This window comes from Macaca nemestrina, chromosome 10 (assembly GCF_043159975.1).
Source record: "Macaca nemestrina isolate mMacNem1 chromosome 10, mMacNem.hap1, whole genome shotgun sequence".
Lineage (NCBI taxonomy): Eukaryota > Metazoa > Chordata > Mammalia > Primates > Cercopithecidae > Macaca > Macaca nemestrina.
Genome location: NC_092134.1, coordinates 138,204,064 through 138,228,799, shown reverse-complemented (window position 1 = coordinate 138,228,799; position 24,736 = coordinate 138,204,064). Strand labels below are relative to the sequence as shown.

Sequence of the window (24,736 nt, the reverse complement as noted above, 5' to 3'; positions counted from 1 at the left end):
GCACATTTCTTAAGGGTTACAGTCTTTTTTTTTTTTTTTCTACATCTCAGATATTTTCCCATCAGGCCTAAGAGGATCAGGCTAATGGGTATCTTGGAGGGCTGGGTGAAGGGTAGTGGAAGTCATGGCCATCCCCTATGCAGGGCAGGAACCAGAGCAACGGAAGTAACAGAAATAGAAGAGCCTGACCATGTGCTGGTCTTTAGGGGAATCAGGAGATGGATGAACAGTGTGGCCCCTCCACTTATCCTCTGGTAATGGGACGCAGTAGCCTGTGGTCAGCATGGGGCAGACACTTCATCTGGCTCTGCCTTTTTTCCTCAGCTCCAGAATGGGGAATAAGCCACCACTCTTTGTAGATTTGTTGCGAGAATGCAATGTGAGGTTTTGATAGTCAACGAAGTTCTTTACATGTGTTGATCCATCCTGGAGCTTCACTACCTTTTCCACACTGCCAGGGTTTGCTCATTTTCCAAAGCCATGGTGTCCGTATAATTGGTGGTCCCATGGGGGGAACTGCAGGAACTATGAAGCCAGTCCACCCAGTGCCAGAACCCTGGTTTGGTCACACACCAGCTATGTCACTGTGGGCAAGTTTACCACTCATTACAAGTTAACATGTTAACTTGCAATCTTCATACTCACTTTGCAGAAGTGCCTGGAGGTCTATCTGAGCAGAGACATGTAGACAAGCACCCAGAACAGGTTGGCTGGACTGACTGTACCTCACATACACTCCTGGGCATGCACTGAGGCCCTCCTCTTCTATTTCAACTATTCAGACCTGTTTCTTCAGGCAGTGTTTAGGTTAGGAACATTTGCCTTCTTCATTTTGCAGAGCGAGGTGCAAGACTGTCCGAAAGGTGACATTGCCTGGGTCAGAACACGGAGAGGGCTGGGAGCCCTTAGTTTGGGCCTCCCCACTGCAGGGGCAGCCAAGGAAGTGAGGCCGGCTCCTCTTTCAATCTTCACACCCAGGGTAAGGATACGGAACTTGCATTTTATGCCTTTTCTCTACTTGGGACCTCAGTGGTGACCTCTGAGTTAGAGGTATCACAACAGAGCCAGTCAGTTTCTGTTCAGCAGGAAGTCCAAGGTGCCTTTGGAGCTCGGGTGGTAAAACTGACTGTCGTTGGCTGAATCCATGGGTCGCCTCTGTCCTCTAGTGGCGAGAGAGGGAAAGGCATTGGCCACTCTGGGCCAGGCTTGCCAGCCAGATTCAATTGCCTTTGAGTGATGGTGTATATTTGGTCACCTGGAAACCTAGCAGCACCAGGCAGCACAAAACCAAGCAAGGCCAACACACAGAAGTCATCACCGGACACATTCCAGGCCTGGATGGAGGGTTTCACTCACCTGTTTATTTGTTCATTCATTTATTCCTTCATTCAACAAATATTTATGGAGTGTCTGCTATGTGTGGGCGTGACTCTAGGAAGTAGATCAAGACAGTGATCAAAACAGGCAATGAGGGAGTGACGTCATTGGCAAGATAGCAGGAAAGGACTTTTCAGCACTTGCCCCTTTGCTGAAACATGAATTTGAACAACCCTCTGTGCATGAAAATACCTTCGGAAGAGCTCAGAAATCTGGGCGATAGATGACAGTACCTGGTTAGAAAAGACACACTGAAGGCAGTAGGAAGGACAGCTTCACATTACCTGTGTCCTCACACCCCCAAGCCTATGCAGAGCATCACAGAGATCTTCTACATGAAAGAAGGAGAGCGAAGTGACCACCAATTTCACTGTGGACCCTAGTGCCGGGCTGGCCCTTATGAATCCAGGATCCTGGGGTCTAATAATGTTAACAGAAAAACATTAAACACATTAAATGTGATAGAGTTTGACGGAGTAAAGAACAAAAATTCATGAATCGGTCAGTCCTCAGACCAAATAGGTTCAGAAAACTCTAGGCTGCAACATGGTCAGGTAGCATTTATGGACAGAAAATGGAAGGGAGATGCAGAGACAACTTGATGGGCTATGGCTTCATTTGTCTTATTTGAGCATGTTCTTATCAGCTGGCCTCCGGCAACTGATTGAAGTTCAGCTGCTGAGACTGGCTGAGACTCAGTTATCTGTTATAAAATTATACTCAGCCTGAGCTCAGGAGTTTGAGACCAGCCTGTTCAACACAGTGAAACCCCATCTTTACTAAAATACAAAAAATTAGCTGAGCGTGGTGGTGTGCACCTGTAGTCCCAGCTACTTGGGAGTCTGAGGCAGGAGAATTGCTTAAACTCAAAAGGTGGAGGTTACAGTGAGCCAAGATCGCAACACTGCATTCCAGCCTGGGTGACACAGTGAGGTTCCATCTCAAAAAAAAAAAAAAAAAAAAAAAATTATCCTCCTAAGTTAGGCTTGCAGTTAGTTTCCATACTAACTTAGGTTGAAATTAATTAAAGAGGGACTCAAAGTACAGAGGCATTCTCAGACCAAATTTAATTTAATTTAACAATAGAGTGGTTAAGCATATTTGGGGAAAAACAAAAGATCCAACTATATGCTGCCTACAAGAGAGTCACTTCAGCTTTAAAGATACACATAGGTCGAAAGTAAAGAGATGGAAAAAGATATTCCATGCAAATGGTAACCAAAAAGAGGAACAGGGGTGGCTATACTAAAATCAGATAAATTAGACTTTAAGTCAAAAACTGTCACAAGAAACAAAAAAGTTTTATATATATACCTATATATATTATATATATTATTATATATATTATTTATATATTTATTTATTATTATATATAATATATATTTTTTATAATATATATTATTATATATATTATATATATTATATATATTATATATATTATATATAATATATATAATATAATAATATTATATATATAATAATATATATATATTATTATATATATACCTATATATAATGATAAAGGGATAAACTCATCAAAAGCATGTAACAAGGATAAATATATATGCACCTAACATCAGAGCACCTAAGTATATGAAGAAAATATTTTAAAAATTAAAGAGAGAAATACACAGGAATACAATAACAGTAGGAGACTTCCATACTTAACTTTCAACAATGAATAGATCTTACAGATTGAAAGTCAGTAGGGAAACAGTGAACTTGGACAACACTGTAGACCAAATGGACCTGACAGGCATATACAGAGCATTCCATCCAAAAGCAGCAGAATTATGCACACACAGAGCATTATGCAGAATAGATGGAGACATCACACTACCTGATTTCAAAATATTCTACAAAGCAATAGTACTCATGACAGTATAATACTGGTGTGAAAATAGACATATAGACCAATGGAACAGAATAGAGAACCCAGAAACAAATCCACTCGTTTTCAGTCAATTGCTCTTTGACAAAGTTGCCAAGAATATACAAGGGGGGAAAGATATTCTTTTCAATAAAGAGTGTGTGAAAAACTGGATATTCACATGCAGAAGAAAAAAATTGAACCATTTTCTCACACTATATACAAAAATCAACTCAAAATGCATTAAGAACATAAAAGTAAGATGTGAAACTACTAGAAGAAAACATAGAGACAAAGCTTTTTGACATTCATCTGGGCAATGATTTTTTGGATGTGACCAGAAAAGCACAGGCAACAAAACCAAAAATAAATGGAATTGCATAAAACTAAAAAGCTTCTGGGCTGGGCACAGTGGCTCATGCCTGTAATCCCAGCACTTTGGGAGACTGAGGTGGGTGAATCACCTAAGGTTAGGAGTTCGAGACCAGCCTGGCCAACATGGTGAAACACCGTCTCAACTAAAAATACAAAAATTAGCTGGGCCTGGTGGTGGGCACCTGTAATCCCAGCTACTTGGGAGGCTGAGGCAGGAGAATAGCTTGAACCCAGGAGACAGAGGTTGCAGTGAGCTGAGATTGCGCCATTGCACTCCAGCCTGGGTGACAAGATCGAAACTCCGTCAAAAAAAAAAAAAAATCTTCTGTATAGCAAAGAAATAATTGACAGATTGAAAGAGACACCTGTAAAGTGGGAGAAAATATTTTCAAACCGTACATCTGATAAGACGTTAATATTCAGGCTATATCAGAAACTCAACTTAAGGCTGGCTGCAGTGGCTCATGCCTGTAAACCCAATACTTCTGGAGGCTGAGGAAGGTGGATTCCTTGAGTCCAGGTGTCTGAGACCAGCCTGGGGAACATGGTGAAACCCCATCTCTACAAAAAATACAAAAATTAGCTGGACGTGGTGGTGCATGCCTGTAGTCCCAGCTATTTGAGAGGCTGAGGTGGGAGGATCACTTGAGTCCAGGAGGCAGAGGCTACAGTGAGCCAAGATCAAGCCACTGCACTCCAGCCTGGGTGACAGAGTAAGACTGTCAAAACAAAACAACACAAAACAAAAGAAAACCAAAAAAAACCCTGCAACCCCCCCAAAAGAAACAACTCAACTCAATAGCAAGAAAACAAATGACCTGATGAAGAAAACAGGTAAAGCACTTGAATAGATATCTCTCAAAAGAAGACACACAAATGACCAAGAGATATACAAAAAAAATGCTCACTATCACTTATCATGAGAGAAATGCAAATCAAAATTACAGTGGGATATTACCTTACACCTCACACCTTAGAATGGCTATGATAAAAAAGACAACCACCCTGGTCAACATGGTGAAACCTCATCTCTACTAAAAATATAAAAATTAGCCTGGTGGCTTGGTGGCACGTGCTTGTAATCCCAGCTACCCGGGAGGCTGAGGCAGGAGAACTGCTTGAACCCGGGAGGTGGAGGTTGCAGTGAGCTGAGATCGCACCACTGCACTCCAGCCTGGGCGACAGAGTGAGACTCCATGTCAAAAACAAAAACAACAACAACAAAGAAAACTAAGTATTGCCTGAGATGTGGAAAAAAGGAAACCCTCGTACACTGTTGGTGAGCATGCAAATTAGTACAATCATTATGAAAGACAATATGAAATTTCCTCCACAAATAAAAAGAGGACTACCATATAATCCAGAAAACCCTCTTCTGGGTATATATCCAAAGGAAATGAAACCAGTATATCAAAGAGCTATCTGTATTCGTGTATTCATTGCATTGCTCACAATAGCTAAGATATGGAACCTAAGTGTCCAACAACAGATGAATGGATAAAGAAAATACTGTACGCATATGTATGTGTGCGAGGGTAAACGTGTGTGTGTGTGTATATACGTCACTCACGCACTGAAATATATTTCAGCCTTAAAAAGGAAGGACATGCTACAACATGAATCAAACTTGAGGTCATTATGCTAAGTGAAATAAGCCAGTTGCAAAAAGACAAATATTGTGTGATTCCATTTACATAAAGTACCTAGCCTAGTCAAATTCATAGAGACAGAAAACAGAATACTAAAGGGCTGAAGAAAGGAGGATATAAGGAATTATATTTTAGTGAGTATAATGTTTTAATTTTAGTTATGCAGGATTAATAAATTTTGGAGATCTAATGTATAGCATAATTACTATAGTAATAATACTGCATTGTATACTTGAAATTTACTAAAATTTAAATGTTCTCACCACACACACACAAAAGTAACTATGCGAGGTGATGACTATGTTAATTAGTTTCATTGTGGTAATCATCTCACAATGTATACGTATATCAAAACATTACATTGTATACTTTAAATATATACAATTTTTATTTGTCAATTATCCCTCAATAAAGCTGGAAAAAAGCTCATAAAGCCTCCTCTCTCCCATAAAAATTACACCTAGGTAAGTTGATCCAGTCATGGGATTTTCATTCTAGCGCGTATTTCCTGACACAGGTGGGGAATTAACAACACTAGCCAATCATTTAATCTGCGACCTTTCATGTCTGGACTTTTCTGAAATGGCCCCAACAATTAAAGTGGCCTAATATAACAAGAGGAGCCCTGAACAGACAGTAGGTTAGATTGGGTTTGAAATCCTGTTCCTCCATTTGCTAGCCAGGTGACCTTGGGCATATCATTGAAAGTCCGTATTTGGCCTGTTCCCTTCTAGCACTGTGCCAGGACCTCATGGATCAGTGAGGGACCAGACACTGTGGTTCCTCCCCACTCAAAATGTGGGACAGTAACATCTCCCTGAACCACAACTGTGGATGTTGACATGCCTTTCACTTGGCATTGGGAAAAAAGGGTCAGAGTCTTTTCGCTCTATTATAAAAGGAAGGAAATAAGCTCATAAAAATAATTTGATCTAATTTATTCTGTTTTACCGTATGCCAGTGTTTCCATTATCTGTTGCTGCGTAACAAACCGCCCCAAAACTTGGCAACTTCAAGCGACAGCATCTTATTATTTCTCATGATTTTTGTGTGTTGACTGGATTGGACAGGGCAGGTTTTCTGCTGCAAGATTCCTGTTAAGGCTTGGATGGCCAGAATAGTTTCTTCGCTCCGATGCCTGGCATCTCTGCTAGGATGGCTGGACCAGCTGGGGCCTGACCAGGCATCATTCTCTCTTCGTGGTGTCTCCAGCAGGGTAACTGAACTTTTAATAGGATGGCTCTCGGCTTCAAGAGCTCCACGAGAGGCTAAGCTACTACATGCAAGTGCTTATCAAAACTCTGATTGCATTATGCTTGCTAATGTCACATTTACCAAAGGAAGTCACAGGGCTGAGCCCATGGCCAACGTGCGCAGGAAACATATGAGAGTAAGAATACTGGGAAGCATGCCCCTTGGCGGACAGTAGGGTGACAGACTACAGTGGCCAGTCAGGGTGCTGATGTGAGGGACCCTTTGTAAAACAGTGTGGTTGTGTCCCTGTAGATATGGCAGTCAGGATTCATTTTGCTGCTGCTGTCTTACCAAAAAATTAGTTTTAATTGGGATATCTTAATGTTCCTATAATCTGGTCTTTACCAAAAAATTAGTTTTAATTGGGATATCTTAATGTTCCCATAATCTGGTCTAACAAGGAATAATAAGCCAAGAGGTCAGAGGAGTCTTTCTTGGTCCTGAGTACAGGCTCTAAGAGCTGGTCAAACATTCCTTCCCACCCAGTTGCCGGGAGACACCCCCTCAGCAGTTCACTACTTTACCACTCTAAGTGGGAGCCATCCCAGCAGCGAGGCTGCACGCAAAAGGAACACCACAAAATTCCTCTTGCATTTCTCCTCTCCTATAAGTAATCAGTGGAGAAAGGCAGCATCATAGGGGTGAGACACGTTGGCACTAGGACTCTGTGATGGTGAGCACATTCGATTTTCAGGTCATTTGACTCTAGACACATACTCCAAAAAATAATTTTCAGCCACAAGTCTAGTGTTCTCTCTATTTTTATCTCCAGTGCAGAGGTTTGGGTTTAATCACACTCCTCAAGTTGCTAAACTGACCTTGTCTTGTTTCATATGTGTATGTATGTGTGTACGCACGCATATATGTATGCATGTAGGTATTCTCTTTGATTCCCATTTCCATGCCTCACCCCATAGGTAAACATTCTGCTGTGCTTAATATATCTCTTTTATTGTATGCATTCTTCCAAACTGTGTATTATGCTTTTGTATGCATGCACATTTAATTTTCATATATGGCATAATCAATTGCTAAAGTTATGCTAAAATTAAATTGATAAGCCTATCAATTTAACTTTTTTTTTTTTTTTACCTTTTCCTTTCCAACTATGGATTTTAGGCCCATCTACATCACTCTGTGTTCTCCAAGTTTGTTGCTTCATGGTGTACGCCCCCCATCTCCCCCCACAATGCTGTTCTCCATTCTGCCACGTTACCTGGCCATTCTCCCACTGCAGAGCCTCCCCTCCCTGTCCCACCAATGCCACTTCTCGGACCATCCTCAGCAGACCTCGAGAGAATTTATCTGGATTCTATGAGCAGAAGCAGAATGAGTGTGCAGAGGATGTGGGTCACAAATGTGAGTAGGTAGGTGCCAGAGAGCTTTTCTGATTAGATGCTCTGGTCTCTGCCTTCAGTAGCAATGCCAAAGGACAGACCTTCTCTTCCCAGCCCAGCCCTGGCATTAACTACAAGAAGATGAAGACGCAGGCCCTGATTGCAAGGATCCTGTGACATTATTCCACCTCGAACCCCTAACCTCTGTGGACTTGGGTTTTCTGGCTTCGCCCCAGGCAGTCTGACCAAGCCCTGGCAGCCCCAGGCCACATCCACCTGCTTTGGCATTCTGTCCCAGCCACCCTGCCTTCCTTGGATGTGGCCAGCAGACATGTGTCATGGCGAATGTGCCAGAGCAACTGGGAGCTGGGAGCTACTCAGAGAGGAGCTCAATGAAGATGAGATCATTTTACCTCCCCCACAGTTCCCCAACATATCTCAGCGTCGAGCCCCTGTGCTAACTCCGGAGAGAGTGCACTTATTGGTAACTAACTGCTTTGTTTACCATTCACAGTGGCTCTGAAAAGCCCACCTCTTGGGTAGTAGATGTGGAGTAAACAACGTTACTGTGATGAAATGACACAGTGACAGCCTGGAGCTCATGCAACCTAGAGAACCTAGACCAGGACCCTGTGCTAGATACTTCATTTCACAGGTAAAGACACTGAGACCCAGAAAAATGATCTTCCTTGTTGTGTAATGAGACGTCAAGCTGGTGCCAGAGTCCAGGAGCCCCATTGCTCTGGCCCATCCTCCTTTCCTATCCCTGCCCCCGTTTCCTTCCCATCAGGTGATGCTGCAGGGATCCCCAGCTCCACAGACGAGCCTAAGCTTTGCCCCAAGACATTGAACTTCTTCCTTTCCCAGACTGGTCTCGTGAAATATTCAGAAATAGGAAATTGGCTTTATTGATGACTTTCCTTCCCTTCCCAATTCAGTTCAGGAAACAGGAAACTGAAACAAGAATAAATAAAATAAATAGGGAAGAGAAGACAACACTAATCAGAACTATTTCTTGACTGTGAAAAGGCAGTAATGAAATAAGGAAATAAGATCACTGAAGAATTCTACTGGCCAGGCACAGTGGCTGCTCACACCTATGATCCCAGAACTTTGGGAGACAGAGTCCAGCATATTGCTTGAATGCAGGAGTTCAAGACCAGCCTGAGCAACAGGGCAAAACTCTGTTTCAAAAAAAAAAAAAAAAAAAAAATTAGCCTCAGTTATTAGGGAGGCTGAGGTGGGAGGGTCACCTGAGCCTGGGAGGTCAAGGCTGCAGTGAGCTGAGATCACACCACTGCACCTCCAGCCTGGGTGACACGGGGAGACTCTGTCTCAAAAAAACAAAAAACAAACAAAAAAGAATTCTACCAGTAGGTGTTTTCCCCTACTTTCTAGATGGAGAAGCAGAATCAAAGAGGCACTCAGGAGAAATATGACCAATGATATAGCAAATATATCTACAGTGACTCACAGGAGTCACTAAACCAGATTTTACTCCTTTGTAAATGTCTCTTCCTTGTAACTCAAAGCAACAGTTCCTGATGGCATATGTCTTTCTTCTTCCATCCAATATACCTTGAGAATAATAATAGTAGTAGTTTCAGAAATACCAAATAACATTTATGCAATACTGTACAATTTACAAAGTTGAGCATAGGAATTCATGCTTGAAAAAATATTAATTCTGGGCAAGTGATTAGTCAGGTAGGATGACAGGATTTGGAAATGAGGGAGTGAGTATTGCTCATAAATGAACAAACAGCTCATTGGGCATGTTGGAGGTCCTGCTCTTAGAGAAAAGCTGCTATTCCACACTGCAATACTCTGGAATGCCTCAGAACCTTCCTTTGCAAATTAGAACAGGGATAGAGGGAAGGGTTGTTCAGAATTTGGAGCTAATTAGATCATCTAACCAATAGGAGGAATGTTAGAAAGATCAGGCACTTTTTTTTCATGCTAACTTGCATCTTGCACTGGTTTTGTGAACGGGCCCAAAGAACTCCTTGAAGGGAGCATGGCACAAACCTCAGTGGAGACTATTTAGCCCTGTTCCCAGGGCCGTGCCAACGGTCTAGTGCCAGCGAAAACTGCCCCTGTCCCCACAAGTCCCGTACTTGGCAGGCACCACCTGACGCTCTGCCTTGAGTTCAGAAAAGATTTTTTTAAAATTCACATACTGTAAAATTCACCTGTTTAAATTGTACAATTCAGTGGTTTTAGTATATTAACAGAGTTATATGACTATCATCATTATCTCATTCCAGAACATTTTTATCACCTCAAGAAAACCTCATACCCATTGGCAATCACTCCTAATTCCCTTCCTTCTGCCCTCTGGGCCCTGGCAACCACCCATCTTTTTGTGTCTATAGATTTTCCCATTCTGGACATTTCATGGAAATGGAGTCATGCAATATGTTGTCTTGTGCGTGTGACTTCTTTCATTTAATGTCTTACAGTTCCTCCATGTTGTAGCCTATATCAGTACTTCATTCTTTTCTACAACTAATAGTCCATTGTATGCATATAGCACCTTTTGTTTACCTCTTCATCTGTCCATGCTTTCAGAAGGATCTTGGCACTAGCCTGAGCTGAACTTGAAAGCTATAGACAATGAATTTTTTTTTTCCATCTCCTAACATGGTAAAAATTAGTGTTTTAGGAAGATTGCTGTGGTGGGGCCATGAAGACCAGATCTATGGTGAGGTAGAGATGGAGGATGATGAAATTTGGAGCCTCATTCCATTAAATAGGAGAGAAAAGTCAAGGTCACCTAGGGAATCTTTGTGCAAGAAGCAAACTCGTTCTCTCTCTGTCTCTCTCTCTCTCTCTCTGTCTCTCTCTCTCTCTATCTCCAGTTCTGACCATAAAGCCATAAAGCCACAGGCTTTAAAGAGTGGCTATCCTGGGGTTGAGGACCCAGTGGTGGTTTCAACCTTGTCTCATATTTCTCCTGGCGGCTCTGTGGAAAATCAGCGACCACGCTCCTTCCTGGAACATGCATTGCTGATAATTGCCTCTTGCACAATTATCTGCCAAAGCCCGTTGTTAACGAAATGAATGATTTAGTTATCCTTGTTAGTAATGGCCCACGCTGCACAAAGACCCATTATTGCATCCATGAGGCTGGCAGGAGTGCCGGCCAAGGCACCTGTGAGCCATTCTTACAATTAGCTCTCTTATCAGCTTGATTGGAGAGGAGAAGGCTGCCAGTGGCCACAGGGGTGCAGCCTGTCCTCTGCATGGTCCCCACGATGCATCAAGAGCTGGGAGCATCTCGGGGCAAAATAAGAAATGAGGCCAGGACTGAGCTCTTTGTTTGCCAATTTTGACCTGCAAAGCCTGGGGCTGCTCCCCCTAGCACAGAGGAAGGACGGCCTGAAGGACTGTGGGGACATGCGTCATGTCAGGTTTCCTTGGGTTCAGGGAGCAGCTCGGCTGACTGGCAGATGAGATACCTTGAAGCATATTGGGGTATCCTATTAATAAAACATCTCTCCCCATCACACACCATTGCACAGCTCCCCCTGCTCCCTCAACTCCTCTACCAAAGAGAACATCTTTCCTTTGCTGGTAATACTGGGTTTTTGCTCCCCTCCGTCCTCAATCGCAGTAGCGGCTGTACAGTACTGCTCCTTCGTTTCCTGTTAGGCCTGATCTTCCTCTAGTTCTCATTCCTGCCGCTTTTCTTTCTTTCTTTTTCTTTTCTTTTATTTTTATTTTTATTTTATTTTATTTTTACTTTTTTTTGAGACCGAGTCTCACTCTGTCACCCAGGCTAGAGTGCAGTGGCCTGATCTCAGCTCACTGCAAGCTCCGCCTCCCAGGTTCAGGCCATTCTCCTGCCTCAGCCTCCTGAGTAGCTGGGACTACAGGCGCCTGCCACCTCACCTGGCTGGTTTTTTTTTTTTTTTTTGTATTTTTAGTAGAGACTGGGTTTCACCGTGTTAGCCAGGATGGTCTCGATCTCCTGATCTTGTGATTCGCCCGTCTCGGCCTCCCAAAGTGCTGGGATTACAGGCTTGAGCCACCGCACCAGGCCGATTTTTTTTTTATTATTATACTTTAAGTTCTAGGGTACACGTGCACAACGTGCAGGTTTGTTACATATGTATACATGTGCCATATTGCTGTGCTGCACCCATTAACTCATCATTTACATTAGGTGTATCTCCTAATGCTATCCCTCCCCGATACCCCCTCCCCACAATAGGACCCAGTGTGTGATGTTCAAAGAAAGGGAGAACACGAGCAAGAAAAGTAGACAGAAGTGGGCGTAACTGGGGCAAGTAGAACTGATCAAGGTAAATAGAGACATAAATAGAGAAAGTAAGTTGAAGGACATTGTGTTAACACACACAGGAATGTGTACGCACACACACACTTGCACATACACATTTCATCTTGTCTTCCGGACGATGACATTCAGGAATAAGCTCTTCAGTTTGGGAAATAGCTGCCCGGAGTTGTGACTGAGAAATGTGTTTCAGCTTAAAGAGACTAGAGTAACATGTGGTTAAGGGACTCCTGCGAAATGAGCAGTACCAAGTGTGCAATGACTGTGCACAAAGGCAGGTTTTAGAGGCTGTGTAACAGGGTGGGTGGTCTGTGCTTTAACCTGGCTTCACTCCTTTAACTGGTTGTGACTCTGCATAAGTCATTTAATCCACAGCAAAAGATAGATGCTTGAAAACTGCTTTAATACATGCGTATTTATTTATGTTGACAACCTCTGCATGTCACTCAGTAAAAATTTCCAGGCTACTTCCAATAATAATGAAACAGAAGGATAAACTAAATTATGTCAGAGGAACATAATATGTAAAAAATATAATAAAATTAAAGATGAGATTAGCACCTGAAAATCTCTCTATTATGACTCGAAAGCCTACTAATTTGGCTCTGAGAGGTAGGGCCCTTCCTAATTTTGACAGTGAGAAATATATTGTCCGCGGTCCTGATATAAAGGACCTGTGGGGGCAGAGGGCAGTACCCTGGATAACGCCCCTCCAGTGGAGAAAGGAAAGATCCCATTATGACCGCTACGTCCCTCTCGGAAGATGGCAGAGGAGGCCAGCACTCCTGCCAGTACACGACAAAGTGTCACAGCCCAAATTATCCAGCTTCATCTTCACTATCTATACCAGCCATGTTCAATGACTTATAAAAAGCAGTGGTACTCTTCTAGTCCAATTAAATCTTGCACAAGCACACAGAAAGCAGGGCGCTGGGTCATTGTTTCAGAGGGGGAACGGCTGACCATTTTCTTAGGGCTTCTCTTTCCCCACGCAGAGACTGGTGAGGCCTGATGAGGCACCTTTGCTCGGAATCTCAAACGTCTGAAAATCCCTTGTCCGATCTAGGCGAAAGGATGGACATCAGAAAGGAAGGAGGGAGGGAGGGAAGAAATAGAGGAATGAAGGGAGGCAGGAAAGAATGTTGGTTTTTACTGCTACTTGTGCAGGATTCTTGTGGAAGCCAGTAGGGAAGTTGTTTTGAATCGGATAAATTGGGGCTTCCTCTTCTTGTTCATCGAGACCACTCTTTTGGCTCTTTTCATTCCAATAAAAAAACCACGATACACTAAGAGACTGAAGAGACAGTACAATGCACTTTTAAGTGTCTGGGCTCCAAACCAAACTGTCTGGGTTTGAATCCTGGCCCTGCTACTTATTGCTGTGATACTGGATAAGTTACTTAACTTCTCTGTGCCTGTTTTCCCATCTGCAGAAATAGGTGCTAATAGTACCTACCTCATGGGATTGTTGCGAGGAGAAAATGTGTTAGCATGCGTACGGTGTTTAGAATGGTGTTTGGCACACGGTCTGGGAATAAATGTCAGCTGTCATTATGTTGTGGGTATATAGATACACTACTCCTTGCAATGTCAGTTTTTGCCCACACAATTGCCAGCCCTCTGCCCTCAGGTGAGCCAGCCTGTCTCATCTCAGGGCCTCACGATGGCTTAGCTCACCCAGCAGTGGGAGCAGATGACTGAGCTGCAGCCAGGGTTCTGTGAGCGTGGTGGGCTGAGGAGGGAAAGGAATGAGGTTTGGAGTCCTTTTGTTGTTTTGCTTGGGTCAGAAGGAATCTATGGTAGCATGCAGTCATGATCTTATTTTACAGCTGCAGGATGTTGGTAGACAAACTTCTCCCTAATCTATCTGATCTATAAGCCCAAAGGGCCTATAATAGGAGGCGGTCGCAGGGGGTCAGTGGCCTTCTCCTTCCCAGCAGCTGTGTGAGGTGGCTGAGCTCAGAGAAAGAGCACTTGGCTGTGGTGCAACTGGCCTAAAATTCACAGCCCCATTCTCTTGATCTGAGCTGCTTCCGGGGAATAAGGTGGCACCCAGCGTCTCAGGTGCTATATAGGGTACTTCCCAAGAGTTTCCCATATCGGTTGTAAGGTGCTGTCTGCACATGAGGGATGGTATTATGAAGACACAGGGGAGAGTTACCAGCAGAGTGACGGCCAAAGCTTTGAGCTAGATAGTTTTCATTTTCCTGACACATCACCCTAGGGTTTTCCCGATGTTTCCATCAATTTGTGAAGTGCAGTGAGTGGTCATGTCCCACAGGGAGTTTACCATTTACTCTGGAAGACCAAACTTACGGGCTACACTCTGGGTACAGACCGTGCTAGTCCTGTGGGGAGTTGGGAAAGAGGACTGGGAGGCTTTGTGGCTGAGGAGGGGCTTCAGGGCAGCAAGGATGATGGCTGGGTTTGAACAGTCAGTGGAGAAGGAAGTGTGGAAAAGCCAGAGAAGTAGACATGGATGTGTGCATGTCAGAGAGGGCAGGGAGACCGGGTTCATGGAGGTGGCAGAGGCAGCACATTGATCTCTGCTTCTGACAGAAGATCAGAGGGGATATCGGGGGGGTGGTCTGGCTACAGTACAGCCTTGAAGCCCTAGTGGAATAATTTCAACTGGATTCTATGGAAAATTAGATATGACAGTGTAGGAGAGCTTATCTTCTAACTGAAACCAGCTGGGAATTTTTCCCGATAGAGTCAAGGGCAGGGCAGAGCGAGGGCCTTTGGTAGCATGTGCAAATGTACACGCGTGTAGCTAGTGTGTGTGGCCCACCATGCTTCTAACCTACCTTTACCTCTTCTAGTTCTTCAGATCTCTTAACCCTGTTGTCTGTGAGCATGGACAATCCGGGGCTTACACAGACAAGACCACAGTGTGCCGTCTTGTCAGAAGGAGAAACTGGGGCACTCTATTCTAAAGAGGCTGGTTCTAGGACTTCTTACTCCACTGTGGAGTAAGACCCAGAGTCTTACTGCCAGGCCCCTTCCTTCAGGGATCTGGCTTCTAAAGTTAGTTCTTTTCTTTTATCTCATAAAGAGGGAAAGGATGTGCCTAAGATAGGTTATTTGGACGAATGGCCATTGTAACTGCCTCCTATCAACACAGGTGGATAGAGGCAGGTGTGGGGAAGAGGGCTGCCTGGATCTGGGGTTCTCAATCCCCCATACTCCTTGGCCTGTTGTTGAGGGGGAGCTAGAGGAGGGGTGCAGACTTAGCAGATTAAGAAAGATAAACGCTTACTCCTTAACAGTAGGAAAGAGGGATGGAAGAGGAAGATCGAAATCTGAGGCACGAGGAGTGGCCTATCCTGGTGGAGGCAGGAGAGACACGTGTCCTCTACATGCCCATCCAAGTCTCTGATAGGGTGGTCCTTGCTCTGAAGGAAGAGTGTGGGCCACAGGCCATGGGGAGGCTCTGAGGTTGTGGGTGCTCCCTGATCCCCTCTCCAGAGCTGCTACCATTGTCTTTGCCCTTGGAGTGCTCTCCTCCCACCCCCACTGCCTCTTGTTCTGTTTCTCCCTTGGGCCATGAGAATGGCAGGGAGCCCAGCCAGGGCCTGGACGGCGGCCTCAGCTCCCTGTTCTCAATAACTGTGTGTGTATGCATGTGTGCATGTGTGCGTGTGTATGTGTGAGTGCCTGTGTGTGTGCGCATGTGTGTAGAGGCTGGGGTTGGGGTCAACAACAGATCACAGCACAGGAGTAGAGAGCTTCTGGGAGGATGGGGTCACCCATGGGTCACGCCCTGCACCCTGGAGCCCAGAGGACCCTTCGCTCAAACCCACCGCCAGCTGACAACACGGGAGCAGCCAGAGCCACTTTCTTCGCTGCCCAGAGGAGCCTGGGAGAAGCCGGAGGTGTAAGTCAAGCTGTAGAGGACTGGGTGAGGCTGAGCCCCGTGAGAAGTGGGAGGAGCCAGGGATGCTTAGGAGGGGCAGGCACCGTGCAGCGAGAGAGGAGGGAAAGGGGAAGCGTTCGGGCCTCTCTGCCCCTCTGTCCCCCTCTTGCTGCATAGTAGCCGCATCCATGTCTCTTGCACTCTGCAATCTGGAAGCCACCGCCAGAAGCTGAAAATCCCAAGTAGAGCAGCAAAAGGTATGAGGATTAGCACAAAGTTAATGGCCAATGGAGGCTCCCCAAAGTGCTTGGTAGGTGGTGGTCCAGTGTCCAAAGGCAGGAGTGCTGGGGTAACCCCATAGCTGGGGGTCATATGGGAGAGACTGAGGAACTTTAGTTTGTGGACTCTCAGTCAACCGTGTTGCCGAGGAGGGGAAGGGGAAGTAGATGAGGCGGTTGTCTGGACAAGACCCAAATCCTGCTTCTACATACTGGTGCTCACAATGGCCAGTGCCCTGGAAAAGCTCGGGAATAAATACACCTGGGCCTTAGAAAGCAGAGGGGGAGGATAATGCCATCCAGTGGGAGCGTTCATTTGTTTCCTCAGCCAGCCTCTGTGTCAGGCTTTCTGGGAACAAGGGCTGGATGAACAAGGCCTTGGGAGTTCCTGTGGGGAGGGACTGGGGGTGAATGGGCAGTGTGGCTAGGCCGGCGGTCACTTCTCCTCTGCTTATCCAGGCTTGAGGATGGATTCCTGGCTCCTGGTGCATTGCCACTCCCTGCCACCCTCCTCCATGTCTTCTATCTTCTCCTGGTGGCGCCAGGCCTTGCTTCATGTCCCAACAGGAGCCTCTGGGGCTGGCACAGCACTCGCTGCCTACAACCTGGGCCTGGTGGTTCTCCTAGGGTGCCTCTGGGAGGTAAGGCTGGTGGGCGGGGGTTCCTGGAGAGTTCTAGGATCTTTTTTGGAGGGGTGACCAAGGGATAAATAGAAGCATAATATTCCTACGTAGAAAATTGAAAAGCCTTCTTGATGGGGTCACACGCAGGAGCTGGGATTCTGTGCCCTCTTTGGCTGCTCAATCCTTGTTACAAACTTCCACCCTTCATTTCCTTACATGAGAGAGCACAGGTCATGGCAAACCAGAGTGGAATTCCTTATCCCTCCCACCTCATGTGGATCCCCCATCTCCCGTTTCTACCCGGGCTCTGTTCATCTCTGCCTGGTTTTCTGATCCCCAAATCTGGTATTCCTTCCAAACCTTGCAAACAGCCATTCAGCAGGTGTATATCCAATATATGCTTCATACCAGGCTGTGCTGTGGCCTGCAGCATCCCTGTTGGATAAGGCCTCCCTGCCCTCCCGAGGCTCACAGTCTAGAGTGGAGACAGGTGTAGGCACAGGCGGTTGCAATGCAGTGTGTGTTGGGTGGGCAACAGAGAGGATGCATCATGCACCAGGGGCAGGGAGGGTGGGGCGGAAACCCAGTGTCTGGGCCAGGGGTTAGGATGTCAGGAAAAGCTTTTCAGAGGTGGTAATGATCATCACAGATGTGTTCCCATGCCGAGTACAGGAGAGGCATTGGTGCAGGCACTTTATGAGGATCTGCTCATCTAATCCTCATGATAGCACTGTTTCAGACGCAGAGGGGTTAAGTAGCTTAGCAGGTGGCAAGGCACAGAGGCAGAGTGCAAACCAGGCACCCTGACTGCACCGCTTACAGCGTCCTCCTCCATCTCTTCCGCCTTTTGGTGAGCTAGCGGGGAGGAGATGGAAGAAGCAGGTCCGGACAGCCACACCTCTTCCAACTCCTCTTCGTCTCTTCCTTTCTCAGCTCCCATAAGCATAGGGAGGGTGGTGCCATGGCCTGCTGGGAGCCTCTGATGCTTCCCATCCCGCAGAGGCTGAGGCTAAACCCCTTCATGGGCACACGAAGCCCTCTGGAGTCCTCTCTGGCCCTGTCTTCCTCTCCACCTCGTCTCCCTCTACAGGCTCTCAGCAGCCCTGCACACCACCCTCATCCAGCACAGGCCTGCTCGCCAGCCCACACAGCCGTGCTCAGCAAGTCCTCAGGCCTGGGCACATCACTGATTTTCTGCCAGAATTGCTCTTGTCCCCTAGTCTCCTGACAAATTCCTGCACATCCTTTAGATTCAGGTCAGTTGTCGCCTCACAGGAAGCCTTCCCTGACTCCTCTAAGGCCAGGTTATTTGTTTCCTTGCTTGGCCATTCCCAGCTCTTGGTACAGTCCTGGACTCTCTGAGATGGGCTGGAGCCACTCCACCCACGGGTGAGCACCAGGTGTGGGTCTCCCCGCAACTTCATGTTCAGTGACTTTGTGTGAAATAACTTGAAGTCCTTCCACCATGGTGGGAGTGTTTACACCACAGGAATTGGCAAACCGTGCAGACACCTCCCCCACGTTAGGAGCCTATTAAGGATATACTGACCCCCCACCCACTGTGGTCTTTCTCCAGCTGTGTCACCACTTTCATATGTGCCTTTCTTCCCTCCCAAACAGCAAGTGCTTCAAAGGCAGGAACCCTGTCTTATTTATCTGTTTAAAGACAGACCCAGCATACTATCTGGTAGCACATGAGGGCTACCAATAACTCATGAGACGTGAGGCACGCCCTAGAGAATTTTTCATTTAATTATGGCAACTAGGCACTCTCCTGCCACCCCAATCCCTTGAAAACTCTGCCACGCTCACAGTCAGCTTCCTGCTCAGAAACCTCAGTAGGTCCTTTTGCATATGTGGCCAGAATGCCAAGTCCCCCAAGGTAGAGATTTCTATCTGTTTGGTTTTATCAACGTGATCCAGTGCTCAGAACAGCGCCCAGCATGGAGAAGTGCTTAGTACCATTCAACACGTTATTGTCAAATAAATCAATACATGATAAAATTCAGGCTTCTTACAACAGCCTTCAAGACCCTTTATTCACAATTCGGTCTCTCCAATTCTGTGGCCTGCTTCTCCTTTGGTCAGAGCCTCCACACCAGTCCCGCTAATCTCCTAGTTAGGCCCCCAGGTCCAGGTACCACATACACTTGTCCCGGCATGAAACTCCCACTCCCTCTCCTCTGTCTGCCCAAAGCCTCCTCATTCTTTGATCCGACTCCTGGAACACCTGCTACTTCCTACTCTTCCTCTAGCACCAACCCGAAAGGTTAGAATTTTTTTCCACATCCTCAGCCAGGCTTTGAGCTCCTTGGGGCAGGGCAGACGTGTGGACCGCCTTGGTATCCTCAGCACCTATCTCAGGCTTTCATGCATAGTAGGCACCCAGGGTGGCGTTGTAGCCTATATTTGCCCACATTAAAAAATTAGAGACCAGCAAGATGCGTACAAGTTGCGCCTCTGATCTCACCACCCCATGGAGTTTATTAGCAGTTGTTCACCAAGTGTCAGCAGAGGTTGCATTGGGGTGGTGGTGTTCAGGAGCCCGAGCCAGTCGGGGTTCACCATGGTGGGAACAGGCTTTGTGACTCGGTCTTTTCCTCTTTCTTCTTCCTCTCAGGTCATGGCCACCCCGCTGCTGGCTAACTGCAGCTACTTCTGCCAGCCAGTGGACTACAGATGGAGTGAGCATGGAATGAGGGTATGGCAGGGAGCAGGAAGCAAGCCTGGAGAGGGTTAGGAGGGACAACTTCATAACAATCAGAGGTCAAGGAGGTATCACCTGAGCCTTTTGATGAGAGACAGGGGACTGGCTGGTTACGTGCAGGCTTTAGAGTCAGATAACCTCGGACCTCGGTTTGAATCTCAGCTCTGCCAGTTACTTGCTGTGCGACTCGGTGGCACACCTAACTCTTCTAGGACTCAATTTTCTTATTTATAAAATTGAGATAATAACACCTATTTGATAAAGGGAAATGATTGAAAGAAGATGGAATCAGATAATATATGATAGACAATATATGGAAATGTTTAGCACAGGGGCCAGCACACACTGAGTGGTAGCTAAGTGGTAGTGATTTCATCACTGTTAGCTGTTCTCTGTTTCAACTAGAAGCAGAACAAAAGGCTTCCTGTAACAGAAGACTCCAGCTGAAACCTGTCACCAGGTAGCTGAGGCTTGTCACCAGGTGATATGGATGTTGAGTCATTGGATGTTGGTGATGGGCTCAAGTCCTGTGACTCAAAGTATGATCCTTGGGCCGGCAGCATCAGCATCATCTGGGAGCTGGTTGGAAATGCAGAATCTGTACTCCACCCCAGGCACACTGATGAAGAATCTTCTTTCAACAAACAAGATGCCCACATGCTCATTAGATTCCAGGGTTCTGGGCTGGGGCACATTTGGGGAGTCCTTCTGTGGTCACGCCAATAGCTTCTCCCCTTTTTGCCTGTGCGAACAGGCATCTTTCTGCAGACAGGTAGGCACTGTGGAATCAGCGGTGCATAGAACAGTGAGGATTTGGGGCTGAACTCAGCCCAGGTGGGACAAGCTGTGGCACCAGCCGGACTGCAATCTGATGGAACTTCCCCGTCCTGCCCAGCAGATGGCGAGCGTGTGCTGCTGGTGCCTCTTTCCAAAGGCCGTTGAATTGCTTGACAGGTAAGATCCCGGATACATGGGCTCCTGTATATCCGTCAGCCAAATCTGGGGCGGTGTCTGACTCTCCCAGCAAGAATGCTCTCTGGGTTTGCCCAGGCAGCCATGCCAGAGACTAATTTCAGAGTAAAGCCTTGGTCCGGTACCTGGCTGAGGGAGGACGCCCAGCCACTGAGGTAGTGTCCCCCTCCACTGGCTCCCATGGTCCCTGCTTTCTATCTGCAGAAGTAGGAGTAAGCATTTGCTCCATGAGTAGCCAGGTTCCAGGTACAATTAAAATGGAAAATTAAACAAACTTTAAAACTGACATGATATAGCAAGGGTCATCAGACAACAAAAGCCATCCTTCCATGTTAATGAGAAGAAACCTTGCTGGTGAGGCCAGGGGGCTTGTGGGATTAAGCAGGGTGGGGCAAGAGCATAATGTTGGTGTGGTTGGTGATGAAAAGAGGGGGCTCTTTCTTCTCAGTCTCTTGCCAAAATGAGCTGAGCAGAGATCACGTGGGAATGTGTGGTGTGGGTGTCTGGATCTTGGGCTGACGGTTCAACACCTGAATTCTTACCCCGGTGCCCTGGGCGGGGGCAAGGATCGGACATTGGAAAGAACCCAGTCTCTGAAGCCAGACTGTTCTGATCCCAGTTTGGCCACCTATAAGTTGTGTGCCTTTGGGCAAGTTACTTAGCCTTTCTGTGCCTTTTTTATCCTGAAAAATGGAAGTAGTAGAAGTATAAACTGCATACAATTATGTGGTATTTCAGTGATTATTTTATACACACAAAGTAGAATAGTGTTCTCTTCCCTCCTCTTCCCACCACACATCCCTGCCCAGCATCTAGAAGACCACCTGAAGCTTTCACACTATGAGACCTTAGATCCTGCGAGGGTTTGAATTTCAAAGGCCTCAATTAAAGCACACGGTAGGTCATAGATTGGTGTTTGACTATTGTTATTTCCCTTTAGTTTTAGTCGCTCCTTCAGTAAAACAGGTAGAATTAGCCCGTCCCACTCTAAGGGGTAGTTGAGGCCCCGAGAGAAGTCTAGAGGAAGGAGACCTCCAGAGATGACTCCATCTCTTCCTCCTCTCCAGGTGTTCTTTATTTTATGAATGAAGCCAGAGCAGCCCACCTTCCTGCATCTCTACCATCATGGCACCATGCCCTCTGATGGGTGGGCTGGAGTCAAATACGTAGCAGGCAGCCAGGTAAGTGATGCATGCTGTGGACAGCCCTGCCCCAGGCCCTTGTAAGGCAGGTCTGCTGGGCTGAGTCCCAGCTCAGGAGACCTGCATCCCTGGAATATTATGGCTGGTCTCTAACTTTTCCCTTCCCTGAGGCCATGAGACCAGACCTCTGCTCCCATTTGTCCGTGTGGCTCCTTAGAGCTCCTGGGCTACCCATCTCTGGGATGGGGAGGTGGCTGCTGGGAGATGCTCATCATAGCCATCAGCCCACAGAACACAAAGGGAGTAGAAATATTCTCATTTAGCATCTCAATAACTCCAGCCCTCCATCATCACGACTTCAGATGGCTCATGCCGGACCTCTGCAGGATAAGGTCTCTCCAGGGATTTTCTGTAGAGATTGCAGAGGTGCTCTCTGCAGCTTGGAGGATTGAAACATCAAAGAGAACTCCCACACCACAGCTAAGCCCAGCTCCACTTATTTTCCTTTATCTCCCCACACCCCACTCTGCAGCCTTCTTCATAGGGATGCTTAATTCTTTGATCCATGTCTTCATGTATCTGTATTATGGACTGGCCAGGTTGTGGACTCCTATGTGGCCCTACTTCTGGTGGAAACGATATCTTACCACCCTACAGCTGGTAAGGAGATCCTATTGGCTCCAGGGGCCTTGGCTGAACCCTTGGTTCTATTCTTGACTTGTCACTCTATACCAGTGACTGGGCATCTGCCCATAAACAAGCTCTCTCATCCTTAGATCTTCCTTAGCTTCCCAACTTGCAAGGACCTCAGTAGCCATCTTATGATCCCGGAACCAACCCTAACTCACTGGCACAGTGTGGGACTTTGAGCAAGTGGCTTCCATGCTCAGGTCTCAATGTCATTATCTATAAAATGAGGGCCTCGGCCAGATGACCGACCTCTAAACATTAATATCCTGTGAGTCTGTGATCACTGATTTCACCCTCCAGGTGCCTGATGTCTTGCAGTTTTGGGAACACCACTGCCCCCCAGATGGTGATGACAGCCTAAAGTGTCCCAGATGGGGCTCTGGATATACTGAGTTTATCATCAGGACCACCATGACATGGCTGGATGGGGGAATTGGGGCAACCAGGACCAGGAGAAGGGTCAAGAAGATTCTTGGGATCATGGGGTGGAAAGAACTGACTGCTCTCCCCTCTCTTTCTTCTCATGCTTTCTTTTGCCCAGGGTCAGTTTGTGGCCACTGCTGCCCCCTCTTGTTACAGTCTCCTCACCGAGTGCCCCTTCCCTGATGGGTTCAACACGTCTGTGCTCCTGTAAGCCCTCAGCTTCCTCATTCTCTTCCTCAACTTCTACCACCAGACACACCTGAGGGGCAAGCAAGACAGGCTGAAGTAAGGGCAGGACCCAGGGACTGAAACCAGCACAGCGTCCCCACAGAGAACTGGGTGGAAGGCAGCGTGGCTTCCAGCTTACTGGTGCCAAGCAGATTACTCTGGGTTTCCATTGTATCCTCTGAAGCAAGGAGGAGGATTGTCTTCTGTCCAGATCTCAGGATCAAAGAAATAGGTCCAACTTCCTGTGCTCACTTCAGTTAGAGCACTTCCCATGTGACTTTGTAGCTTTGTGTGCATCTCCTTCCCCTGCTAGACCTGAACCCCCCACTCGAGGGACTCTCTTATTCTCCATGTTCCTCACACCTGGAATTTTAATAAACATCTCAACAAACATGTGTGTTTGGATCCTTGGATCCCATGACTGCACTCATAACCTTGGTGAAGAAGAGGGCTGGGAGTAGGAAAGAGGTCAAGGTTGGCTTGATCTCTAATCTTATAGTGGGAAATTGTGATGGAGAATATCCAAGAGTGGGTGTGGGTCTGTTGGATTTCAGGTGTGGCTGTGTAAATAGCCCTGCATATATTTTTGTCTGTTCACAACTGCCTGTGTGTGTATTTGTAGAGTTGTGTGATTCTGTGTATGTGCATGGGGAGTGGCAGAGGGCCAGGTGCACATGTCTGAATACTTGTTTTCATATATAATGCATGTTTCCATTTGGGTTTCTCTCCATTTGTGTTGTTTGCCTGTCTCTTCTGTAAGTCTCTGAAAGTCCCACATTGGCAAATAAAAGCCACTGGGATCAATAATTCTCCTGTCCTGATGGAAGACATGGAAGCCCACTGAGAAATCTCTGAATACATGTTCCCCAAGAGCTTCCAAAAATAAATAGGACAAAAGAAGAAATGGGGCACATCCATCTTCTTCACAGGGAGGGAAACTGAGGACCAGCAAAGGGCTCCTATCTTATGACTAAGATACTATGGCAGAAGCAAATATTGGGTGAGCTGTTCAAACCCAGAATAGGATGGGTTTCTCGAAAGCAGTTTGCCTAGGAGCTGTCTCTATGCCTCCAGTATGATGATTTTTCTCCTTTATAATTGCTCTTCAGCTGTTTTTGATCACTAGGTAAGTTCTTATTTTGCCATGCCTAACAGTCAAGAACATTAAAGAATTGTTGAAGGTTATGCAGTGCTATTTGGGGACTGTGTCTCCATCTGGCCTTTTAGTTAATCAACCCAAGGCCAGGCAAGGCTACATCCTGTGGACAGAATACTCAGAGAAAATTCCCTCTAACTTACGCAGGATGTGAGCACATTCCACACACTTTTCCATGCACCGGTTGAGTGCCTTTGGGCGGGGGGTGGGGGGGTCGGTGCTTATTTTAAGGCAAACTTTTATATATTTTTTAAACACAGGAATAAGGTTTGTTCATTTGCTTAGCAGACAAGGTAAGGGAAAAATTAGTTACTTCACAGTTTAGCACTAATATTTGCCCAGTTCTCTGTGGCTGCCTCTGCCTGATAAGGCAGCACAAAGGGAAATGGTACGTTCCAGGTCACGTCTGAATGGAATGAGACTTTTGCCATGGAGAGCCTGTGTTAGGCAGAGTCCCAGAGAGAGTTTGGGGGAAATTCTCAATGGACTGAAGGCCCTT

General features: G+C 46.4%; 1 long non-coding RNA gene across 3 annotated transcripts; it reads left to right on the top strand.

The window, feature by feature from the left end:
* Positions 1–2,888: 2,888 nt before the first annotated feature.
* On the top strand, positions 2,889–24,394 carry LOC105484165 (uncharacterized). Of its 3 annotated transcripts, none has more exons than XR_988796.2 (6): positions 2,889–16,937; positions 19,540–19,620; positions 20,381–20,580; positions 21,666–21,779; positions 22,273–22,400; positions 22,972–24,394. It is a non-coding gene; the product is annotated as an uncharacterized lncRNA (long non-coding RNA). The 3 variants fall into 3 exon arrangements; XR_988797.2 differs by adding an exon at positions 21,408–21,495 and having other exon boundaries at positions 19,540–20,580; XR_988795.2 differs by having other exon boundaries at positions 19,540–20,580.
* The last annotated feature ends 342 nt before the right edge of the window (positions 24,395–24,736 follow it).